This window comes from Equus caballus, chromosome 9, assembly GCF_041296265.1.
Source record: "Equus caballus isolate H_3958 breed thoroughbred chromosome 9, TB-T2T, whole genome shotgun sequence".
Lineage (NCBI taxonomy): Eukaryota > Metazoa > Chordata > Mammalia > Perissodactyla > Equidae > Equus > Equus caballus.
Window position 1 is genome coordinate 93,258,520 of NC_091692.1, and position 26,044 is coordinate 93,284,563.

The window sequence follows — 26,044 nt, forward strand, 5'->3', positions numbered from 1 at the left end:
ATAAATGTTTGTTGTTTTAAGCTGCTAACCTTTGGGCTGATTTGTTACACTGAATAGATAACAAATGCAACATGCAATCAGGTGTGTCCTGTTACAAGGCTCCAGATCTTCATGGCCTCACCTGGCTCTGATCCTAATCATCTCAGGGCTGACAGTTCTGCTTGGGCTCCAATCACCTTCGTGTAGGTGGAATCCGACCCCACCTTGCCTGAGTTCCACTCTCCTCCCACCTGTCTTGCATCCATACATGTCCAATCTAGAAGTGCAGGGACCAAACCTTTGACTAAGGACAATAGAGGAACAATAGATAGATGATTTCCTCTTTCCTGCCACCCAAGATGGACATCTAAGATAAATTTTATACTGCTTCTCAGGCACTGCTCTATGGTGCCCATGGGAGTATGCAACTTGTAACTATCAAGATGTCCACGTGGGTAACATCTGCATTGGCTCTCTCTTCTTCCATGCTTTGTTTCCCTGAGCCTCTCTCCTGCAACCTAGGACCACACTCCCTAGGACTGCGAGCACACAAGCCTTTGTCTCAAGCTCTGCTTTCTGGGCCAGCTAGGCTAGGATGGACAGTGTCTAACACAGAAGAGATGCCCAGTCAATGGGGTTATCAAGCCTTCTTTCTCTATGGCTGGGTGACTCCAACTGTGTCCCTTTTAGTTTGAAAGTTTTTACAATTTCATATCTTTTCATTTTGTTCTCATAGCCTCTCACCTTCACCAGGGCACATAGTAAAATGGAAGAAACAAAGCACTTGTGCATCGAGTAGGTTCTGAATCACACCGATGAAGAGTTCCCTTGTTAGCTCTCTCTCTTCCCAACTTCTCCCAACTCCCACCCTCATTGATACTTTCCAGCTTAGGTTTCCTCCATCTCACCGTCTGTTTAATACTTCCAAGTCTTTGCTCATCCGTTTCCTCTGCCTTAAAGAGCCTCCCTCCCACCTTCTGGTTAATTCTTACGTATTATTAATGACATGGTTTAAGGATCATCCTATACAGTAATCTAGGACATCTTCCACAAAGACCTTTGGTCTAAACATACCTTCTCTGAGATGTTGGAAGCACCCTAAGTATATGTCTGCTTTAAATTATTCATTTTTCTCAAAACACACTGCAAACAGTGGGACAGGGACAAAAGCTTTTTGTCTAGCACCCTGAGGGCTTCATGACTCTTTATTGAATGAATGGGTGAATCGAATAAAGGAAGAAGACTGGCAAAAACTAATTTTCTTTTAAACACAACGCTGACAATTCCAACATAAATCTGCAAACTGCTCACTCCTGTGTTGGGAGAGATCAGAATAAAAACATGTATTCTTACAACCAGTTCTATATTCAGCCCACAGTTTGATGAGCCATTGGTGCAATCCAGCAAGGCCAATTATCTGTCCCTCCAACCTGTGCATTTGAGAGCTTGTGAGATGACAAGTAAAACATGCAGAGCAAATCTGGGAGAAAGGGGACAATTACTTTTCACGTCCCTCTTTACTCTGACTAGGCCAACGACTCTCATCTCCCAGCACCCCACCTCCAAAATTGGCTTTATTTCCCAGAGTGAGAACAGGAAGCATCCAAAGTTCTATATCTTGAGAAATATGTCTGCAGATCATGGACTCTAAAATACTGAGGAACTTCTGTGATTACTTAACAAGTCAATCTGTTTAAAATTCCTTATATGTGAGCTTGTACACGCACGTGCAGAGACACACACACACTCCAAAGATAGGAAGCTCATTACTGCCTGATACAGCTCATTCAGTTTCCACCTAAATAATGAATGTGGAGGATTTCTGATACTCTCTTCCCTAAGCTAAGTGATCTTTGACAAATCACTTACCCACTGAACTTCAGTTTCCTCATTCATAAGATCAAAACTATAATGGACCAGCATGGCCTCATACAAAGGGTAGTGGTGAACATTACAGAAAATAACACGAATGGAGTAAAATTTTGAAATATAAACAGATATTTTTCTTCCAGCAGACTGTTTTCCCTGCCCCACCTTCCATTGGAGCAACTGTGCACTCTGCATTCCCAATGTCCAGGAGAGAGATGGCACATTAGAATCATACATAAAAAGAGAAAGGTTGGTACTGGTTTTAAGTTTGAAAACAGAGTTTAGAATTTAATGGGCAAGACTGTAATTTGATAGTAAAGATTTTGAGGTTTCAAAAGTCTAGGAATTCAGGATAAGTAATAGCTTTAGAAGATTGTAATGTAACCAATCCTTCCCTCTCCTCAACCTAGAAACTAGATAGTTTGATTGGACAATTTGAGAGATAAGTGAGGGGGAAGAAAAGATGGCTGCACCACTTCTTCAATCCCTCTTAAGAGGTCCCATGCTCTTGCCCCCACCCTGGCTGAGTGTCCTTCTTCTAAAGAGAGAATGAGAGTCACCAGATGACTTGGAGGAACCTCTTTGCAGAAAGTGCCTGTGTCCTCAGCCCTGGGTTGACCTTGGGAGGTTCCTAGAGTTCCATAGGCTCTGACTGGTGTCAGCTAATCTTTGGCAAAGGAGCCAAGAACATGCAGTGGAGAAAGGAAAGTCTCTGCAATAAATGGTGTTGGGGAAATTTGACAGCCACTTGCAAAAGAGTGAAAGTAGAGCATTATCCTACACCACACACAAAAATTAACTCCAAGTGGATTAAAGACTTGGACGTAAGACCTGAAACCATAAAACTCCTAGAATAAAACATAGTCAGTACACTTTGACACTGGTCTTAGCAGCATCTTTTTGAATACCATGTCTACTCAGGTATGGGAAACAAAAGAAAAAATAAACAAAAATAAGCAAAACAAACAAACATACATCAGACTAAAAAGCCTCTGCAAGGCAAAGGAAACCATGAACAAAACGAAAATACAATCTGCCAACTGGGAGAAAATATTTTCAAATCATATATCTGACAAGGGATTAATTTCAAAACTATATAAAGAACTCATACAACTCAACAATAATAAACAATCCGATCAAAAACTTGGCAGAGGATATCGAACAGACACTTTTTCAAAGAAGATATACAAAGAAGACCAAAAGGCATATGAAAATATGTTCAACACCACTAGTTATTAGGGAAATGCAAATCAAAACTACAATGAGATATAATTTTACACCTGACAGAATAGCTGTAATTACCAAGACAAAAAATAACAAATGTCTGAGAAGATTTGGAGGAAAGGGAACCCTCATACACTGCTGGTGGGACTGCAAACTGGTACAGCCACTATGGAAAACAGTATGGACATTTCTCAAAAAATTAAAAATAGAAATACCATACAATCCAGCTATCCCACTACTAGGTATTTATTTGAAGAACTTGAAATCCACAATTCAAACAGATTTATGTATCCCTATGCTCATTGCAGCATTATTCACAATAGCCAAGATGTGGAAACAACTCAAGCGATCATCAACTGATGAATGGATAAAGAAGACATGGTATATATATACAATGGAATACTACTCAGCCATAAAAAAGACAAAATTGTCCCATTTGCAACAACATGGATCGACCTTGAGGGTACTATGTTAAGTGAAATAAGCCAGACAGAGAAGGACAAACACCACATGATTCCATTCATATGTGAAAGGTAAACAACACAAGGATAAAGAGAACAGATTAGTGGTTACCAGAAGGGAAGTTATCTTATGAAAAGGGTAATGGAGCACATATACGGTGATGGATAAAAATTAGACTATTGGTGGTGAGCACGATGCAGTCTATACAGAAACTGATAAATAATAATTTACACCTGAAATTACACAATGTTATAAATGATTATGACCTCAATAAACTAATTAAAATAACAAAGAAATAAAATGAAAGAAGGACCTTAAAGGCTTCAGGGAGCTGGAAGTGAAAGTGAAACCTCGGAGTAAGGGGTGGGAGGTTGATGACTGAGGATCCTACAGGAAGATACAAAACAAAAGATGCTGGTGAAGACAGATAATAAGGGCTAAACACCCAATCTCCCCTCCTCAAGCCCCATCTCCAATAGTGTGCAGGAACCTGGCTTCAACCTCACAGAAGAATGAGGAAAGATTCTGGACTTTGCTGTTGTTACCCATGGCCTGGAGGTTCAAACAGAAATGAGGCTCAAATACAGAAAAACAGCTACATTTCTTGTAAATCTGAATTGGTGAGCTATGTCACTGCAAGCAAAGGGCCTCATGCAGTATCTGGCCCAGAGCAGGTGTCTAATAAGTAACAGTTCCCTTCCCATGATGTTGAACTGACCCTGACCTTCCTGTAATGTTCCATAGCTCCCAATTTAGCTGTCTGTGGTGACAATGACAAAGGATTTAATCGTAGAATCTTTGCCTGATAGGGAACTTTCCAGGCTAGCTCTCTCAATATAGTTTCTGGGAACTAAAACCCAGGGAGGCAAAGAGACACCCCAGGACACAGCAAGGTAGCAGCAGAGATAAGTCTGGGACTCAGGTCTCCAACTGATCCCAGACCTCCTTCCCTTTCCCATGAAGCTTCCCAAGGAGTAGAGCTAAAGATGACTTTGCAGGAGATCATCAATGATTTAAGTGGCTGAAGACAGAAGGACAAGAGGCAGTTCAATAGTGGGAAGAGCTAATTAAGAGGGCATGGCCGCAAGGGGAATTGTATTACTCTCCAGAGTCCAAGAATGAATGACAGTGACATAATAACTTAACTTACGCTAATCCCTCAGCTCCCCTTAGGCCCATCTTCTGAAAAATGGCTTCATCTACTTACTCCTTTATCAAATATCTCCACTGGTTTCCCAGTGTCTCGACACTAAAATCCACTTCTTTAGTGCAGCATTCAAAGCCCTCTCTGATTTGGCTTCACTGCCCTTAGCCTCATCTCTCACTTCAGCCTCCCAGGCAACTTCCTCTTCCTTCCCTTGGCTATGACATTTTCTGAGCCATACATCACACTTCATTTTGTGAATATTATTTCCCTGGTAGCTTTTCAAAGTGTACTTGCTAAGCATTGCTACCGTGTAACCTCTGCAAAGCTCAGTTAGCCATAGTCTACTCCACTGATTTGTCTCTTACTTCAAAACATGTCTGTCACAACACATCCCAAAGTCATGTTGAGACATCCAAATGCTCATCGCTATCTTTTACTAAATCTCAAAATTACACACTCCAAGTATTACCCTTAATAATAAGATCCAGCATTGAGTGAGTGATGACTAGTTGCCAAGGTCTCTCCTGAGAATGTTTTACTCATGGACAATTTAATCCTTACAATAACCTTTAAGGTGGGTGAGATTACTCCAATATTATGTTTGAAAAAGACTCAGAGAGGGCAAGTAATTTGACCACAGATCAAATAGACTAAATGAGAAGTGGAACTGAACCCCAAAGCATGTAATTTTAGGCACTATATCTCAGCCACAAGCACTTACTTGGAAACATCGAATGTGGTTGGTGAGAAGACAAATATTGCTCTGACAAGGCTCCTCATGAATAAGATGTGGTTGTGGAGGGCATTGGGACAGAGCCTACTCTTGTATTTATAAGACTGTCCAGAGAGAATGCAGTTCTAGCCCTTGCAGATGTGCTCCCTACAGTGGCCATATTAGAATGCCCATTGTTCTCAAAGACTCCACCCATTGGCTTAACTGAGTATTCCATTTGGAATCACCCTGGCCCAATGGAGAAGGAAGGGTGAACCAAGCCTAATTCACCCTCTTCAGAGGGGTCAGAACATAAGATTAGCATCCACCACGTTTGGCCTTTCATCCTAGCTTCACGTCTTACTCAGTGTAGACCCTGAGCTTCAGACAACAAATTGTTAGACAGACACTGTCCTAGGTGCTGAAGTCACATGAAGAAAGAAGGCTCAGTTTAAGCCGTCACAGAGTTCACAGGAATTGGAGAATTTTAGCACAACGTGGCAAGCACATCAAGAAAGGAACCTAAGTTTCAAACTATACATCAAAATACTGTGCCAAAAGACAAATAATCATATGAAAAGGTGCTCAACTTCATTTACAATCTTATAAATGCAAGTTATAATCATAACATGATATCACTTCTCACTGACCAGAATAGCCAAAATGAAAAAGGCAGACAATACCAAATGTGTGAGGATGTGAACAGCTGAAACAATAATGCACTGCTGGAGTAAATGTAAATTTGTATGACCACTTTAGAAAGCTATGTAGCTAAAACTAAGCATACACATACCCTATAACACAGCTATGCCATTCTTAGTAATATACTCAACAGAAATGCACATAAATATGCATCAAAAGACATATATAAGATGTTCTTGTCATTTCTTGTACTACTCCAATACTGGAAATTACACAAATCTTAGTAGAATAGGTAAATGAATTGTGATGTATTCATTCTTTGGGCACTATATGGCAAAGAGAATGAAATACCACTGTACAGGGAAATACAGATGAATTGAATAACCAAGTCTGAGCAAAAGAAGCCAAACACAAAATAATGCACACTGTATGATACCATTTACATAAAGCTCAAAAAGAGTCAATGCTAATAATCCATGGTGTCAGAAATCAGGATAGTAACTACCGGTGGTGGTGGTGATTAGTAGTAACTGGAAAACAAGCACAAAGAGGATTTCTGGGAGTGTGGATGATGATCTGTTTCTTGATCTAGGTGATGGTTAAATTGGATTTTTGAGTTTGAGAAAACTCATCAAAATATACAAATGTATATTTCAGTGTAAAAAATTTCTAATTTTCTTCCATGGCATTGGCTTGTTGAGATCTGCCTTTTAACTTGATTTTCTTGAAGTCCTATGTTTTATCCTGCAATAAAAACTACATTTCTGAGCTTGGACCTATAAGATTTATAATATCTACCTTCATAAAGTGGATGGACCTATAAGATTTATAATATCTACCTTCATAAAGTGGATGTGAGAATTACTTGGAAAATTTACGGTGCGAGAACTTATTGGCACAATAAATGCTTACAGTGAGTAAATGAGTCTTAGCGATGCTATTGATTTAACATAGCCTATAGTTTGGAAAACCATGCAGCAGTATTTACTAATACTGGACTTACATGTACCCTATAATACTGCTACACTAATCTAGCCCTACAATGTAGAATGTTTAAACAGCAGCTATATGATAATAACTTCCCAGATTTCAATTTCTATCGCCTTGATGCACCTTTCATTCTTGATATAATAAACCCCTACTCATCCCAAATGCACCCTGTGTGTTTCTGTACTGGTCTTGACCCAGATTGTTCTGTCTGCTTGGAATTCCCATCCCATCAACCTGTCCAGAGCATTCCTATTTTCTCAATGCCCATGCATACCACATGAACCTCCTCAAAGTCCTCTTCCTCTTTTTAACTCCCATCTTTGTCTACTCCTCCAGTAACCATAATAGTATCACCATCATCATCAGCTGCCATTTGTTGGGTATCAACTGTGCATCAAGATCTGGGATAAATGCTTTATGTACATTAACTTGTAATCCAATCCATCCTGGAAACTGTGCTGATACATTGCTGAATATGTTTTAAATAAATAATAAAACATATTAACAAGAACCAAGGAAATTAGACATTATTATTCCATTTTTAAAATGAGGAAACACAGAGGCTCCAACTGATTAAGTAACACATCTATCCTACACAGCTGGAAACTAGAGGACCTTGGATTCAAACCAGGGCTGGTGGACCACAGTACAGAATGTTCTGTCCCAAGGGGGCACTGAGGCAGAGATGTATTTCACTGCCCAGGCCATTGTATCATATTTGATGCAATAAAAGAACCATAAAATTGAAGTCATGTGTCTGGAGAAGGTCATCTGTAGCTGCCAAAGAACTCATCTGTGTTACTTCATCTGATTCTAAAAGGACAGAGAACGTTCTCCTCAATCTGCAGAGTGGTAACTGGGAGTCAGAGATTAACCAGTGGTGGGTCCTGGGCTTAGAACCATCAATATTAATAATTTTACCCCAGGCTCTTTCCACCACAAAACCCACCTCCTGGAAGATTCAGATGTCTATGAGTCTTGTAAGGATCCCTGCCAATTCCATAACAAAGGGCTAACTAATGAAGTCACACTTTCCTTTTAAACTGTCGATATTTTTAGATTTACTTTATTCATGCTATTTTGAATGCAGGCTTCTATTCATCGTTTAAAACCTAATTCAAATATCTCATTCTCTTACAAGTCTTCTCTGATCTTTTACTCCCTTATTTCATTCGACAAACTGCCCTGAGGGCCTACCATGGAGGGGGCAGTGGCCAAGGTACAGAGGATTTGGTGGTGAATAAGAAGCCATACTCCATATTCTTCCAGCGCTGACATTTTTGAGGAGAGGGCTCATGTGTGTCGCTCTCAAATGCAATTTCCAACTGCAGTAAATGCTATGAGGGAAAACAACAGGGAGCTTTAAAACAACATAGTGGGGCATTGGCTTTAGTCTTTGAGGTCAAGGGAGACCCTGTTCCTCAGGCAGAGTTAATTAACCTGGTACCATTTGCACCTCTGTATTTGCACTCACTTCACTGCACTGTAATTTATTTTCCTATCTGTTTCCACGATGGTGCACGAGTAAGCCAAGGACAGGACAATGTCTTATTCACACTTTGATCCCATGTCCTAGAAAACTTGCATGGCTTATTACAGGTGGCCAATAGATCTTTCTTGAATTGACTTTTATTATCATCACCATTATTCCTGCTATCCTTGTGGCTGCCATCATTATTGAAGAAAAATGTGGGAAGTGGCTGAGTGAGCTCAAGCCCAGTGTGATGAACTCTGCTTTAACGGCACTTGCTTGGCACCTAAAGCAAGGAAACAGCAATTTGTTGATGACAAAAGGAATGAGAAAGCTGACTAACTCCAACTACCTCTCTGAAATGCTAATTTGCTTTCTGAGCCTCCTCTCCAGTTCCTTTATAGCAATTTTACAAGCTTGTAGCGCTGGCAGCTTTCTGTTAAGGACTGTTTGCAAATCCCACACAATGACTGTGTTTTGCTTTAAGCCTGGTAAAAACACCAGCTTACAAAGAGGGCAGCAGACAGAGATGTCATCCAGCCCAGAGAAGAGATCAAAGACACTGCCTTGGCAGGAGAAAAGACTTGCTGTTAGGTTCTTTAAAAATCAGGGCTGGAATTTTTTACATCTGGAAGGTCCCTTTCAGAAACCCTCTCTGACCACCATAATGAACAAAGAAACTGACTGAGACCTAAGGAGATACATTCTAGAACAGAAAGCAAGCAAGGGACAAAAACGGGTCTTGGGTCCCAGCTTTGCTGTTTGTTTGTTTTGCTTTGTTTTTAATGTGCCCGGATTATTTTTTTTCTCCTAGTAATTTGCGGATTTATTTATTTTTATTGGGGTAGGAACACTGAACAGGACATCTACCCTCGTAATAAATTTTTAAGCACATAATACAGTGTTGCTAACCACAGGCACAACTTTGTAGGGAAGATCTCTAGAGCTTATTCATCTTGTATAACTGAAACTTTATATCCATTGCACCAAAAGTATGAAATTTCAGCTAAAGTAGCACTTTCTGGAGAGGACAGCATACACAGATTGCAAGTTTCGTGTAAATTTTTCACTCCTGCATTCAATCCCTTTGCAGCCCCACCTCCCCTATTGGCGTTCTTCATATAGGTTGTACTCGGTTCATGTGGTTTCCTCTTCCATCTGTAGTGATAACAGCAGCCACTACTTATTGATCAACTATGAGCCACCCTCAGTCAGACACTTGGCATACACTACTTCTAATGTTCAGAAGGACACTACAAGGATATTTAGTACCTGTTTTGGATATCTATTGATGCCTACCAAAATCACCCTGAAACTTATCCACTTAAAGTAACAACAATTTTGTTTGTTCCCAATTCTATGGATTGGAACTCAATTGCACAACTCCACATCCTGCCTGGGAGCTCTCAGTTGTGGCTGGAATGTGCAAATTGGTTTCTGGCCTCTAGCTCCTGCTGGGCAGTCAGAGTTCAAGTTGGTGCTGGCCTCCAAAAGAGAACATTCCAGAAGGTGAGGGTGGAAGCTACAGATATCTCTTAAGGTCCAGTTTTGGAAAGTAAACCACAGCACTTCAGTCACATCCTACTTGTCAAGCCAGGTGAGAGGGCTGGCCCAGATCCAAAGGGAAGAAAAGGAGATTCTGCCTTTCCATGGGGGTGTGGTAAAAGGACAGGCAGTATGGAACAGGAGATATCATTACAGGCATCTTTGGAAATAAAAGCTACGAGAGTATAATGGTTAGACACCAAGAGTGTCTGATATGAAGAGCGATTGCAGTCAGCATAAGGGTCAAAGGTGCCTTTAGAAAGTGTTTGTAGAAGGACTCAGAGAACTGACATCTGAATACAGCACTGAAGGATAAGAAGGAGCATGCCTTAATAGGACCGTGTGACAGAGCTTTCCAGGTACAGGGAATTCCTGGTAAGAAGCAGGGCCAGCATCCAAAGTCCCTCTCTTTGGATCCAGAGCCTGTGTCATCTCCACGACCCCAAGCTACCTGCTGAGATTGCACCTATTCCTCAGCAAGTCTCTCATATCATGGTCTTCCTTCACGTCTTCAATCATGTCCTCCAAACCAGCTGTCTTCTCTTCCTTATTCATCCCCTCGTCCCCAACCAGTCTTGGTACTTTTCTCATTCTCCTTGGTACATACTTAGGTTTGGATTAGTTTTGCCTTCACATCTCCTATTAAGATGTGAACTCCTTAAGGTCAGTGACCACATCTGATTCAGATCCATAGCTACCGTGATAATATCTAACACAGCGTGAGCACACACTTGGTTGTTGATGAATGTCCACTGAATTAGAGACAGGAGTGTAGACCTGTGGCAGTGTTTGCTTCAGTTTGTTGGGGTGATAGGGCCCCAGAGGACCTTCAATTTCTTGCAACAGCCCAGGTACCCAATCAATAGGAACACGATAGGAAAAACAATCCAAGCATTGGTTCCCACAAGACTCTGATGGAAAAAGTACCAAGTCAGAACCATGAGACAAAAGGCAAGAAAGTATGTAACATGCTGTATGTAGATAGTGAAAGGTAAAGGACACTTGTGGAGGGCTTAGGATGTCATAATAAAATTAGTTCTGATTTTTCCAGCGATGAAGAGACACTGAAGAACAAACAAAATTTACTGATTACCTTTTGAATTTCAGGAACTGTGTAAGCTATTTTAAATACACTAAATCCTCATAAAAGAGAGATTAAATAGATGTAATCTCTATTTCGTAGATGATGAAATACATGATCAGCAAGGTTAGATGGCTGAAGGTTGGTCACATGGTGAGAAAATGGCAAATGGCCAAGTCTATGACTTTTCTTCTCAGCCACACAGTTGACCATTATTTAAGAATCCACTTTAGTAAAAAGACAGAGAATAGGTTTTTTGGAGAAGGGGAGATATCAGAGGTTGGGACATCTGTTAGGGGCTATGGCAATAAACCATAACAGAGAGGTTGATGCCTGGCTCTGAACAGTGTTACCATAAATCAGTCATACTTGGAAACCAAGTGGGTGAAGAGAAGGGAAGAGCTGCAGATGACAGAAGTGCATCCAGCTTGGGGAGGTGGGCTATGAGGAAACAACAATGTTTTCTGCTTGTGCCCCTATTATTAAATCAAAGCATCAGCAAAATTGTCCTTGGGATTCTTTGCTCTAACTCTGGGTACACATTCTAAGCTTAGACAAGCTTTAGTCACAAGGATGGAATATTATTAGTTTAGCTGTGTTTTAGCTCCAGCTTTCTTTATGAATCATGTGTGCATGAATCATAATCACCACTCTTCATATTTTAGAAGCAAATGTATAATTTTTCTTAACCAAGAAAAAAATCAATTGCTGTCTAAATATGAATCTAATGTTGTTTCTGAAGCTCTTGGATTTATTCAATTCTGAGACTTCATTTTCTTTAGGAGTGAGAATAATTGGGAAAGCTAAAAAAAAAAAAAAAGAAGATGATATATATTGAGCATCTGCCCTGTCCGTGATCTGCTCTATGCTTTTCAAAGTCAAGATAGGTGTAGGTGTTTCCATTTTATAGATGAGGAACCGGAGGCTTATATAAGCAATTTATTGGCCCAGGATCACTCAGCTAGTAAGAAGCAGAAGCTTAGGATTCCAATTAAGGTTTGTGAGACCCCAGATCCCATCTTCTGATGTTCCTGCCCCATCTTACCTGGTTACAGCATAATAAGTGGTATCAGAGTGACTTCAAGTTACAATTCCTTTTGGAAATGACATTCAAAGCTCTCCTCAGCATGGCTATGACATTTGTTGTCTACTATCATGTTAGGACCCTGCATGAGCATTTGAGAAGCTAATTATCTGTGAACCCATCACTGTATATGAATTGGGGATACCAATCAAGCCTAGTTCTTAGAGTTAATATGAAACACAAGGTTCAAGTAGAGGGAGGTCTATGCCAGTGTTGCATAGCTACTAAACAGTGGCACCAGTCAGACTGGAGACAGCTCAGCTCTAGGACATGGCTTGAGCAGTCCCACCCACCTGCCCTTGACCATATGACTCCTTCAGTACAATCCCTGATCCTCCTCTCAGATGATGCAGAGCTTCCGATGCTCCATGTCTGGCTGAAGCCATGCACCAGGCTCCATTCATGGTGTCCCATGGACGTCTCCTAACCACCTAGGAAGCTTGGAGTGTTATTCTCATTTTACAGGTGTGCTGCTTTACTATGTAGTACCACTATTGTATTCAAATACAATAATACTATTATATGACTTATTAAAGTACAATAACAGCATTGTTGTATTAAATATTACTTATCAAATGCGATAACAATATCTATACATAGTTTATGTAGAGAGTTTTGGAAGTTTTTGTGGATTTTCAACTTCATTACCTCACCAGATCTCAATTATCTCTGAGAATTAGGTCCACAATAAACTTTTTAAAATAAATCCACAAAAGTGAATCTAAATACATACTTGAAGACCACAAATAGCCCTCTGGTCTACCCTCAAAGTAATTTTTCTAAATCACAGTTTTGATCATGCCACCCCTTGTTTAAAAATTGTAGGGGAAACTTCAAATCTGATTCCTCAATGGAATTGAAGTAAGCTACTCCAGTCATATAGCTGAAGGCTGGGGGTCTGGATTCAACAGATATTTCAAAGCCACCTTGTTCACATTGCATTGTTGATGAGGGCTATTTCAGCTTTCTAACATCCTGCATTTCCTGGCCTTTGGACTACTTCATCTATGACAATCTGCATGCCCTGCTGTACTGGGAGGGCTGGTATAGTCCCATTTTGTAATAGTGTTGTTAAAGAGAGCTGGAGTCCTTCACCTTTATGCACTGTGATAGACAGGGAGCATTTAATTGAATGCTTATCCTAGATATGAAAATTGGGCAATGGAGAGGGCAAACATGGAACCAAGCAATGTCCTTGGTGATAAAATGATGAGAGACCCTGGATTCACAAGAAGAGAAGTTTATTGGGCATATCATGGTGGGACCAAGTATCTTATTTGGTGAAAAAAATCACACTTATGTGGAAACTTCTTCCATTTTTCTGGAAAACACCCCTGTGTTGTCTTTTGTATGATGTGCTTTGTTACTGTGACATGAGGGGAACAACGGCAATGCATCGTGGATAAGTGGCTTACTTTATAAAAATATTAGTCAAAATGTATTCATTTGAGCTGGGCAGCAGGGACCAAAGCACCTGTGGGCTTTGCCAGTGGATACTGTGCCCTGAGTATGGCCTTCTGTGAAATGCACATGGCAGTCTGATCTGTGCTCCAATCACAGCAACCTGCTCCTTGTGGTATCAAAGACTGGGTCACAGGACAGAATCTTGGCTCCATAAACAATTCTATGAACAAAACAGAAACTAGAACAACAAAGGAACACCAGTGGGCTTATCTCTGGGCAAGGATGTCTGCAAACATAAGCATGCCAAGGCTAGTATGGATATGATGGCAAGGGCACACTTGTGCTTTGCTGGTGTGACCAGGTTGGAAAAATCACAACAGTCTCCAAATACCAACTTGGCAACCATGTGTCCACCTTGAACAGAAAATCTTTCTATAGCATGTCAACATAGGTGGGCATCTTCAATTCAGACTGATTTGATTCACCAGATTTTCATCAGATCTGATTAGAATGTGACTTTTTAAATAGTGTAAGAATGGCAGGAACAGCTCTTGGAGTTAAACAAGCTAGTGACATTTTTTAAGTGCTTTTGATGCAACTTTGAGAAAATCCTTCAATCTCTCTAAATCTTAGTTTCTTACTCTGTAAAATGGAGATGAGAATCTACCTTGCAGGGTTTTTATAAGAATAAAATTTGGCAACATGTTTACTACCATTTCTACCCATGGCATATGCTCAAGAGAATGATAGTCTCCTTCCTTTGCCTTTTGGACCACTGAGTGCTGAAGATTAACAATGGCAAATGGGATGATATATACAGCAGAATAAAGTCCAAATGCCTTAGTTTATTTTGCAAGTGCCTCCCCACCCCCCATATTCTGACTTCTACCAACAATCTACCTTCATCTCTAATCGCCATGCTTAACTCGCATTCCAAGACAGCAGATCTAGGATGAGCTTCTATTTCTGATGAGAATGTGTCATATTCTTCAGCAGTTTAGGGATAAGGAAAGAAAAGTAATGCTTGGTAATGATATTGATAGTGAAGAAGAACATAGGCAAAATAATCAGACAAACTTGAGTTAAAATCCCAGCTCTGCCACTTCCTAGCTGGAGGACCTGTGGCAAGTCGCTTAATGGCATTGAGCCTCAGTTTCCTGGGCTGTAAAGTAAAGATAAGACCCATCTTACAGCAGCAAGAAGTGAAGGGAAGACTTACCTTACAGAAGCATTGGGAAGAAACCATGCGCTACTGCAAACCAAATGCCAGGCACAAAGCCTGACTTGCTGCAGCCATTTGATAAATGGTAGCACAAATACCCTTATTGTGAACACCAGTATTCATGAATCACTGATATTACTATCATTATTATTCTGAACAGCAACGAAATTTGGCAGAGTGTTTGGTGTGCTCATTCTGAATTCACTTGTACTCAGAAAATCATGGTTTGACTAGTTAAAGAACCTATTGTGCCTCAATTCACTCACCTATAAAGAACACCCAAAAGTACAAAAACAATCACCTCCTTTGTCTGGGAAATCTGCTCATTTTAATTAACCTAAAAGATTCCTAGCAATTTGTGTTTGTAAAGCACTTTGACATCCTAAGAATAAGAGGCAATTTAAATGCAAAATTTTATTATAACATCTTTTTATGATTATCTCTCAAGGGGCTCTCAAGTAAGGAGCTCCTAGAATTCCACACCTCTCATCTAGGAGATGGTACTGTATCTTCTAGCTGAGGGACAGGATACTGGGGACTCCCCAAGAGTTCTTGTAACTCTGCTTCCTCAGCAAAAATGAGGGGTAGAGTTGGAAAATATAGTAAAAGATAGTGAAAGGAAGGAGAATTCAAGTGCTTTCAAATACCAGCTAAATTCTGATTCCTCCTAAATCTACAAATCAAGTTCAAATTGCACTCTCATTGCACTCTCATTATTGCACTCCTGTTTCCTGTTTATGTATCTTTAGCATGAGGACAGGGCACCACTCCTATAAAAGACTATAGCATTTTTGGCCTGAAAGACCATAGGACAGAATTCAGGCAACTTCAACCTCTGTAAAGTGAGACAGAAACCTAGACAGGAAAGAATCAGGGAAGGGAGCCACACACTCTGTGTATATATTCTGTCCAAATCCCCAGCTGATCCTAAACCATCCATGTGTGGGGCAGACTCCAAACAGCTGGACTCACAATGAAATAACTGAACTGAGATTTGAACTGCTGCCCAAAAGGTAGAAGTTGCAATTTGAGTTCAACCATGTTAATTGTCCACTACAACAAACAAGCCAACAAATAACAACAAGAACACCACCGCCAACAACAAAAAACACTCATTGGAAGAATATTACAGAATCTAGAGTCTCCACAACACAGCATTCACAATATCCAGGACGGCATCCAGAATTGTTCAACATGAGAAGGAATATGAAACTGTGATCCATCCTTAAAAGAAAAGACAACCAACTGAGGCAGACCCCAAGATGATTCAGATGCTGGAATTAGCAGACATTATAACTATGCTCAAGGACGTAATGGAAAATATGCTCACAATCAATGAAAATTAGCTATAAAGCTTGCATGTCCCTTAGACTTCAAGTGAAAAAGAAGTAAAGACTCCAATAGGATTGGAAAGTTTTTATCTCACAAAGAGATATTAGTGTTAGGAAAGTTTACATTTTCCTGGGGACAAAGTATTTGGATAGAGCAGTACAGGAGACTGAGAACTGAGAATAATAATTAATTAATTAATTAACTCAACAGATAATTATTGCACAGATGCTAGGCTCCAGGCATAGTTCTAAAATTGACCTAAAGAAGTTACCAGCTTTCTTGGACCTTCTGTTACATATTTGCCATAGATTATCACTGCTTTGTGTGAGATAATTAGTTTATATCACATAACACAATTGAAACTATCTTATCTGGGTCTTTTTAAACTTTATTTCATCCATCTTGTCTTATCTTCTCCCAAAAAGCCTCATTTATTGATCCTCGTACCAAGATGTTTCCTCTCCACGTATACATACAGAGAGAGAGAGAATAATATAATTTTAAATCTTGATGAGTGGTATGAAGTCAATACAGAAAATAAGTTTCTTACCCCTGGGGTAAAGGGTGAATGATTTTCCTCTTTCCTTCTATGATTCTATGATATGGGATTTACAATTTATCTTGCTCAGTTAGGAAGCATTAAAAACACTGAAGTAGCATTAACTGTCCTAAATGATGGCCCATCCTCACCTCACGCACGCTTTATATTGAATTGTGACTGCTCTTGCACTATACATTGAAATTTGGATTTCACATCTTCTTTCTACCCCTAGTGAAAAGGCAAGTCCTCTGAGCATGGAGGTGACAGCTTCTTTTCCTTAAGCTCATGCATAGACTTGTGCCTAGCACAGAGTGGCCCTAAGCAAATACTGGTCTGGCTGCTTAATGAAATGTAGCAATGCCTAAAACAAGCTTCCTGGGGGCCCCCTTTACTCATCAGTATTTCATGTCTTTCAGTGGTATGATTTTCTTCCCCTATAATGGCCATGGAGACTTTGTGGGTGGGGGTGGGAGAGGACACTGTGCAAACAGGTTAACAGTGATAGATGTGACTTCTGTTTGATAATTGGTACCTGAAAAAACAAATGGGTCATCACATTAGCTTGACTCAGGACATCTCTCACCAGACCATTAGCCTTTAGAAAACACAGATCTCAATTAACTTTCATGGAAATTTGATTATTTCCTGCCTATTTGAAGACCTTCATTTATCCATGGGGAACTTTACCAGGCAAAGGTTCCAGTGCATGTATCCATGGAAATCTTTGTTAAGGGCCAGCACAAAGATGGTATTCTTCCAGGTTACAAAGTACCTTCATATGAATGATTCATTGTCATCTCACAATAGCCCTGTGTGGTGGGTATAAGGGCAAGCTACAGCACAGAGAATAATAAATGAGGTTTGAGGATTAAGTAACTAATCACATCTGGTGCCATCAGGGGTCAGCCCAGGCCTGCCTGATCCCAAATCCCATGCTCATTCCACTACACTGGGTGACTTCAATATACCAGTCTCATCTTCAGTCCTAAAGGAAGTGTTTCACACACAAAACCACATAATATTAGAGGAGGACAAAATCTTCAGGAAGGGAGTATTTGGGGCTTCGTTTTGACTGGAGGTCATCAAGAGATCCTTCAGATTCTGTGAATGGCGTGCTACATATTAAGAAAAAGGAAAAGAACTTGCTTTTGTTCAAGCTCTCTATGTTCTGGAGTCTCCTAGGTGCTTCACAGCTATTGTCTAATTTAATCTTAACTCCTCTGCCAGCTATACATTACTGTACTCCAGCTATGCTGCCTCCAAGGAATGGTATGGACCAGAAAGCACATTAATTATAGGTAAGGCAGAACCACTCCTGAAACTACATATGCATTTATTATCTGCTATGCACCAGATATTGTTCTAGGATCTGTGGAAATATGATGACTATGAACTTACTTCTGACTTCAAGATGCTTAAAGTCTAGTGGGGGTGACAGGCTGCAGTGAAGTCAAGAAAAGAACTGACAGTTGTGAAAAAGTCTACAATGTGCTAAGCATTGTGGTAGGAAATTACTGACATATTATCATTAATTTATCTAACAACTCTACTGAGGTGGGCAGTAGAGTCTCACTTTTGGGATGCAGCAGCTGAGATTCAGTCACTTGGACAAATTCCACATGTCCTTCCATTTAAGTGTCAGACATTCTATTGAACCTCAAGACTGTCTAGCCCCAAAGTCTATATTCTTTCCCTTCCAATTATGCCTAAAATTTAATGATAATAACAAAATAAGTGGAATGAAGATACAAATAGCTTTCTGATGAAACACACACACACATGTTGACTTAAAAACTAACAGGGAGATGAGAAGGGGCTTCAGAGAAGATGAACAATTGAAGGAAGCCTGAATGGATAAGGAGATTATGTACAGATGGACAAGGGATACAAGGATAATCGTAGGCAGAGGTGAGAATGTGAACAGTAGCAAGGAGGTATGATAGTATGTGTTATGTAGGAATAAACCAAGCTGGACCATCAATGGTCCTGTGAACCAATGTGTGGAGGTTTGTGTCTATCCTGTGTCCCATGGTGAGCCTTTGAAAGGGTTTAGCGAGGCATGATACAATTTTTTTTTATTATTTAGAAGAAAGATTATTTGACAGGAATGTGAAAGAGGGACTAGAAAAAGGCACAGGGAAGGAAGGAGATCAGGTAAGTCCCACAGTAATGGCAGCAAAGAATGGTGCAAACTTGAAACTAGGTTGTGCTTGAGGAAACAAAGGAGGAGAAATGGATCGATAAAATACTCAAGAGATAAAAATCAGCAAGACTTGATAAGATTAACTGGACGTGGAGAATGAAGGAGATGAAATAAAAAAAGCAACACTATGCAAATGAGATTGGGTTAGTAAATGCATGCACATAAGAACCTTTAGTGAACAGAAATTATCATTATTAACTCCCATCATGATCATTATTACTATGTAATGGATCTCTTTAGTCCCCAGGAGTCAGCAGAGACCCTGAAACAGCAGATTGATTTTTGCCTTTCCATCACTCTATTTGGGTTATTTACTTTTTGTCACGCAGTTCCAAGCCCACCTCTTTCTGCTCTGTGATTCTGGAGCTGGGAATCAGCAAATCACATTACCCAGACTCACTAGCAGGCTGACTTCCTGTTAGATATTGCTAATGGAAGGTACCAGAGGGAGAATGGGAAGCAACAAAAAGGAAAAATGGACTTCTTTCATCTTTTCAGTTCCTGCCTGTGCAGTCCTAGCAACAGAACACAGCTCCACTTCCGATGTGGGTTTCCTTTGGCACTTCAAGCATCATCCTTTAAAGCTACCACAAGCAAAAATGGATCATGTTTCCCTGTCAGTCAAAATATTACCTGCAGATAGCCCTCCCCAGATAAGCAAGCAATAGCTTTTCAGCAGGTCCCTCTTAGAGATCTGAGCACCGGCTGTATAAAGTTTCCCCTAGAAGTCCCAGCTCTTAAGTTCTGGCGACACCAATTTCTCCTTTTAGTTCCCCCAGCCCTAGCAAGTATTGTCTTTTCTTGAAATATTATTATCGGTCATTAATAATCATAATTATTAATTATTAAATCATTGAGTCACCTTGATGTCCCCTTCTTGCTTTGTCAATCTTCCAACATTATAGAATCAATTATCTATATTAAATACCCTCTGTTTGAAATAACTACTGTTGATCCTGTTTTTCTGGCCAGGCTTTGAGGACTACTTTGCTTGGTACCAGCAGTATTCCAAGGAAGCACATCTTCAAAGGCAGAATTCAAAGACTGGTATGCTTATGTCTTTGGAGTTGAATGCAGTGCTGAGTTCCTTGTCAGTGAAAAATGGGATACGACTAATCCACAACCAGAAGTGGTATGATGATTAATTCACTTATTGCCTATGCATTCTGGGGAAAAAGTTCCTATCCCAGCAAGTGCCTTGAGGACCAAGTAGCTACTGAACTTGATTACAATGTTAATGATGACTACAAGGACACTGAGTGGGATGGATACTTCTCACTGCACTAGAGAGACAACAGGAAGAAAACAATGAGATCTGAACTTCAAACCATCATGTCAACTTGGCTGTAATCAGTGAACAAGACTGCTTCCGTGTTAGCTTTAAAAGAAGTTCTTATTTCTTGGAGTCACAGGGCAGGTAAGGCTAAACATCAGGACCAAATCCTATTTATGCAGGTTGCAGAATTACAAGGAAAGTTGAAGTCATGCTCTCACCAAGTTTCTCATATGAACTTTAGGGCATCGATTAGGAAGGAGTGGAACACTGACACTTTGAACGGGGGCACTTGGTTTGGTTCAGACCAAACTGGGAACCTTCAACGATTATCCACCATCACTATTATTACTATGTAAAGAACTTAACACACTGCATTTAACACACACTGACACACTATTTGCTTACTGCTTTTTTCATTCTTTGCCCCAACTAGCAAATATATTCCATGAGAGCATGGATGTTTTTGTTTGTTGCTTTATTTACTGTCTAAAACAATGCCTTCCCCTAGTAGACATTAAATAAATAATTATTGAACAAGGGAGAGAGAGAGAAGAAGTTTGGGAGGGAGAAGGGAGCAAGGGGGCAAAAAGGAGATGGCTGAGAAATTATATATATCTACATACAGAGATGCAGCTTGGATCACTTAGTTGAAAATTTTATATACCAGGTTGGATAAATAAGTCTTTATGCATTAAAAAAATGGATGCAAAAGATTAGTTAGTTATCCTCTCCCTCCTATTTTACAGATGAGAAAGTAGAGGTCTCAAAATATTACACGACTTTTCCAAGGTGTGCTGCACAAACAAGAGTAGAGTTCAACTTTTCTTAGTCTTAGCCTAGAATCTTCAATTTACAAATAATTAGGTTTAATGTGAAGAAGATGGGAATTATGATAATTCTTGATGGTGGAACATCTCTTTATAGGTCACAGTGTGTGCGTGACTGTGTGAGTTTCTGTGTTTACTGTTTCATTTGCTTACCACATATTGCCTGAGTACCTACTATCTGCCAGGCACATATAACATCCCTCATAGAGATGCTATTAATCATCCCCTTTCAACAGGTTTTAAAATGCCAAATGATTGCACATACCTGGGACTCAGGGTCTACCTTTCAGACCTAGAATTGATATATTTTTCAACTATATTATCTCCACCTAACCTCCACCACCAAATACAAAGCAAAATAAAACAAAGCTGGAAAAAAAGGAAAGGAAAAAAAAACGAGAGAGCGAGGGAGGGGCACAAAAACAATCAAAATGATTCTGGAGGGTAGCCAGAACATTATGCCAGGCACTCTACGGAAAGCAGAATGTAAAAGTAATAGATCTTCAATTCACCAGCTCTCCTGAGTAATGAATTCCAAGCAAACCATATTGTGTCAAAGAGCCTTGCTGTGCAGAGGAGTTCCCACTCCCAGGGGGAAGGACTGATGCATGGTAGCTGGGTCTGTAATTCAATAAAAAAAATAACAGCAATGGAGTTTGGGAAACGGATCGATTTTAATCCAATGCCACTGACAAATCAGAAAGGACTAGACAATGGTTCTCTGTAGAACACGCCTGTGTCACCTCATGGTTTACCTTGAGGATGGTTCGCCTTTAATTAAGTTAGTGGATTACAGAGCCCAGGGGCAGCTTTTCCTGATGATGAATCAAGACTCTTCCAAGAGTTGCATTAAGTGAATATAACGACCCCACTAGGTGCTATCTACAGACAGAACTGTGTTTGTGGAGTTGCATGAGATGGAGAAATGTAGTCCATGATCTACCAGAATGGCAGGCACTAAAAGCCTCATTTCTCCTTGCATCTGGGTGAAGTAGATCTTGTCAACCCCAAACAATAGAAGAGGAAACTCACGTTACAGCACTAGTAAGTGATTGAAGCAGAATTTGAAATCTAGTCTACCACACTCAAAAAATCTTTTTTTTTTTTTTTTTTTTTTTTTTTACTAGGTCATACTGGTTCCAAAGAAGTTCTCCAAAAACAAGTCAGGAGACATGAACTCAACTCATTAAGTCAGGACGACATGGGGTGCACTAAGTGTCTGGGCCTTTCAGTAGAAGAAACAAAAATCGGAAATTGAAAGCAAACAAAAAGAGACATTGTGTCATCTTCTAAAATCTTCCATCAATCCTGGAGGGCAGAACTCACACAAGTCAAGTTGCTAATTAGTCCATCCAAGACATCCTTATTTTCAAAATTGTCATTCATTAAATTAATTCAATCAACAAGTATTTACTAAACACAGATTATGGGAAAGTTCTTCTCAAGGCACTGAGAATAGAGCAGTGGACACAATTGACACTTGAAGCATGAAACCCTCTTGTTGGGGAGAGAGACAGCAATGACAGCCAAAACAACAACAAAGAAATATACTACAAGTCAGATAATATCCAGATTTTATGAAGACAAACAAGGGTAAGGAGAACACTGCACTGGGGAGCCATTCTGAGCATTAGTAATCACAGAACACATTCTGTATTATAAATGACTGCAGGCTCTGAGTCTCCCTCCTACCCCTTCCTACATCTGCTGAGGGTCAAAGAGCCTTGCTGTTGAGTCCTCTCCTATTATCTACTTTACTGAATCAGGGTCTTGAGCTAATCTAAGGAAGAAATAAGAAAGCAGAGAAGCTATATACCAAAGGGCAGCAGCTGAGGAGGGAGGTCAGAGAAGGACAAAAACTACTTGGGGTGGGTGTCTGGATAGCTTTTGGAAGGGAGCTAGGAAACAGAGAGAAAGTTCTTGAGAGTCAGTCTCTGTGCATATGGAGATTACTCTGGTCAGCAGAGAGAGGAACTAAGGATTTTAAAGATGAGTTCCTGTACTTTAAGAGAGAAACCCTTTCCACACAACCATCTTTGTTTGGCTTTTCTCATATTTCAATTTCTTCCATTTTTTGTTGGTATTGTCCAATTGTCTCTTTTCAACAATAACCCTAATATATTTACCATAAACAAATTGAGGCCACACAAGGCCCCACTTCATTCACAGGACAAAATTATTACCTGAGTATCTGAATTGTGCCAAGCACTAAGGATATAATGATGACCAAGAAATTACAGTCTAATGGGTGAGAAAGGCATTCAACTGCTCTTCACACAAATAATTAATTCACACAGTTGTATTAAGTGGAATAAAAGACAAGGGCGGCCACTGAGAGAGCCCATGCTGGGGAAAGTGGCCTGATCCAAAGGGCCATAAAGGGACCATGGCTGACCTGAATTAAGGCTGAGGTATAAATTACATTTAAATAGAAAAAAATAATGCTATTTTTAAAAAGAATTACCACTTTATGGGCAGAAAATCACAAAAACAATGTGAATTCTATCATAATATAACCCACAATTTCTTATTTCATCCACCCAATCTATCTTTTAAAGTAGAGATGACCGTAGCCTGTAGACTGAAGAGGAGGAATGAGAAGCCCAGGAAGGTTAAATGTGACCACAACCAACAGACAAAGGGAACATCAGCCCTCATCCTCTACATAGACTCCTTTAGTCCCTTTCCACATCACTATAGCAAAGAAGACTGTATTAGTTATCTACATGGTGTAACAAATTACCTCAAGATTGAGCATCTTAAAAACAACAAACATTTATTATCTCACAGTTTCTGTGGAATTTAGGAGCAGCTTAGCTAGACTGCTCTGACTCAGAGTCTCTCAGGATGTTGTAGTCAAGACGTTAGGTAGGGCTGTAGTCCTCTCAAGGCTCACCTGAAGCTGGAGAGTCCATGGCCAAGACGGTTCACTCTTATGCCTGGCATGTCAGTGCTGGCTGTGGGGAGGGGGCCTTAGCTTTCCCCTTGTGCTTCTCACAGGACGGTTTAAGTGTCCTCATGACATAGCAGTTGGTTTTTCAACCAGGGAGCTCTGAGCTTAGAAGTAGTGGAGTTCAGTGGTCAGAGAGCAAACACCTGGGTTCATCTGCCTGCACTCAGCACACTGATTAGCTTTGTGACATTTGCCAAGTGACTTAAACTCTATGGGCCTCTGTTTTAGTATCTGAAAGGTGTAGATAACAATAGTACTGACTCCATCAGGTGAGGTACAGACTAAATTCGACAATCTACATAAAGTAGGAGGAACTTCACTGCACTCTTGACAATCTTACACTCTCCTCACTGTACTAAAGAGAATCTGATTCTCAGAGAGGGTAAGTGGTTTTTCCCAAGGCAGTGCATATGGTAGAGCTATGCCTGCAACTCATGCATCCTAACTCCAAGTCCTGGGGTGGGTGCTGAGTTAGTCCAGACAGGCAGAAGAGGAAAATAATTCTGCTCAGTCAGGAGAAAAGGAAGGAAATTGCAGGAGAGCTTCTTTTAAGTCCACTGCTTTTAAAATGGAGAAGAATAATTTTGAGAATGGCTTTGTGACAAGCAGCCTAAGTCTTTAAGGCATTGAGTTGGCCAAGGTTCTCTTCAAAGGCCAGTTCTGCCAGCTGAGAAATGGGCTGAGCTAGAGGTAAAGTGGATTACTGGCACTCAGCCGTGTTTTAGTGTCCCATTTTTCCCTTCATCCTTCACATGGAAAATAACTGTCCTCAATGCTTCCCTTGAATGGTGGCTTTTGAGGGATTTATAGTCTTAGTTCCCCTAACAAGGGTTACAAAATGGTGATCAAATTCCAGCATCTTCTCCTAGAAGGGACCAGGAAGTTTATCTACCTGAACCACCTCATTAAACAGAGGAAGAAACTAAGGTCAAACATATTATAAAATTGTCTTGATATTACCAAGCAAATAGTGCCGAACTGGGACAAGTACTAAGGTCTGACTATGTACACTTTCTCCTCTGTCACTCAACACTTAATAATAATAATAATAACAAAATCCTTGTCTCCGTAGATTTAGTTTAAGTTCACTGGAACAGTCTCACTTTGATGCTGTTGTGCCTTTATGGACAGAGAGCACCATTGAACTTGGAATCAGCAGGGATGGGAACAACTCAGTACTGTGGACACACTATGTGCCAATTACTCTGCTGAATGTCCCATATATAGCCTGTGTTCTCCACGAGACTGCGGTCTCCTCAAGAATAAGACCTCTACCCACCATTTATCACCTTTGTATTATCCCCCAGCTCCTGGCTTGGTGTTCAATAAACATGTTGAGTAAGTGAATAATCTCACTTAAATCTTAAGAAATCAAATGAGTAATGAGTTATAAACAGGAGGACTGGGGCTCAGCTTTATTGAATGATTTGCCCAATCCATTAAGAGTATAAATGTGGGAACTAGAAGTACTTGTGTGACCTTCAGAAAGAGGAAGTCCTTAAAGAGTCTATTTTAATGTAGATGTAAGATTACTTTGAATCCAACAAATAAAGTGTTGCTGGTACATAGGTCCTTTTGAAGAGCTTTGGAAATTAAGTATGTCCCCAGGCAGTTATGTTCGTTCTGCCAGTTTGCTTAGCAAATTCCTTGACCATGGATAGAAGAAATGAAAACTGTGGCAGGGTCTTGGTCTGCACAACTGTCACGGATTTCAGCCACTGATGTCCAAAACAACCAGGGTCTCATATTCCACAAATTCCAAGTGGTTGGTCTGAGAGCATCTCTTAATAAGTTTCAGGGAACTATGTGAAATTAAGCATAAGATAGTTGAAATAATAATAATAAATAATGATATAATAACAATTACAAAGTGCCAGCCACTATTCAAAGAGCTTTACCTGTATCACCTCATTTAATTCTCACAACAAACTTAAGAGTTTATTGTTATAATAATCCCCATTTTACAGATGAGGCGCTTGAAGAAGAAAGAAATAGTTAAGTCCAATAGACCAACTACTTCTAAATTCTGACCCTGCTTCTTCTTGCCCAGCATTATTCTCCTTGTGAATGGATAAGTAGG

At 40.1% G+C, this 26,044-nt stretch overlaps 1 protein-coding gene across 7 annotated transcripts in view; it reads right to left on the reverse strand.

Moving 5' to 3' along the window:
• FAM135B (family with sequence similarity 135 member B) overlaps positions 1–26,044 on the reverse strand; it is a 284,079-nt gene that overhangs the window by 215,000 nt on the left and 43,035 nt on the right. For 2 of the 7 annotated variants that reach the window (XM_070221869.1, XM_070221870.1), the window contains exon 1: positions 5,403–5,582. The exons of 3 other annotated variants lie outside the window; for them this stretch is intronic. The gene's annotated coding sequence lies outside the window, so the exon portion shown is untranslated. Of the gene's footprint in view, positions 1–5,402; positions 5,596–26,044 lie in introns of those variants that run through there. 2 more of the 7 variants (XR_011421465.1, XM_005613299.4) reach the window with 2 other exon arrangements.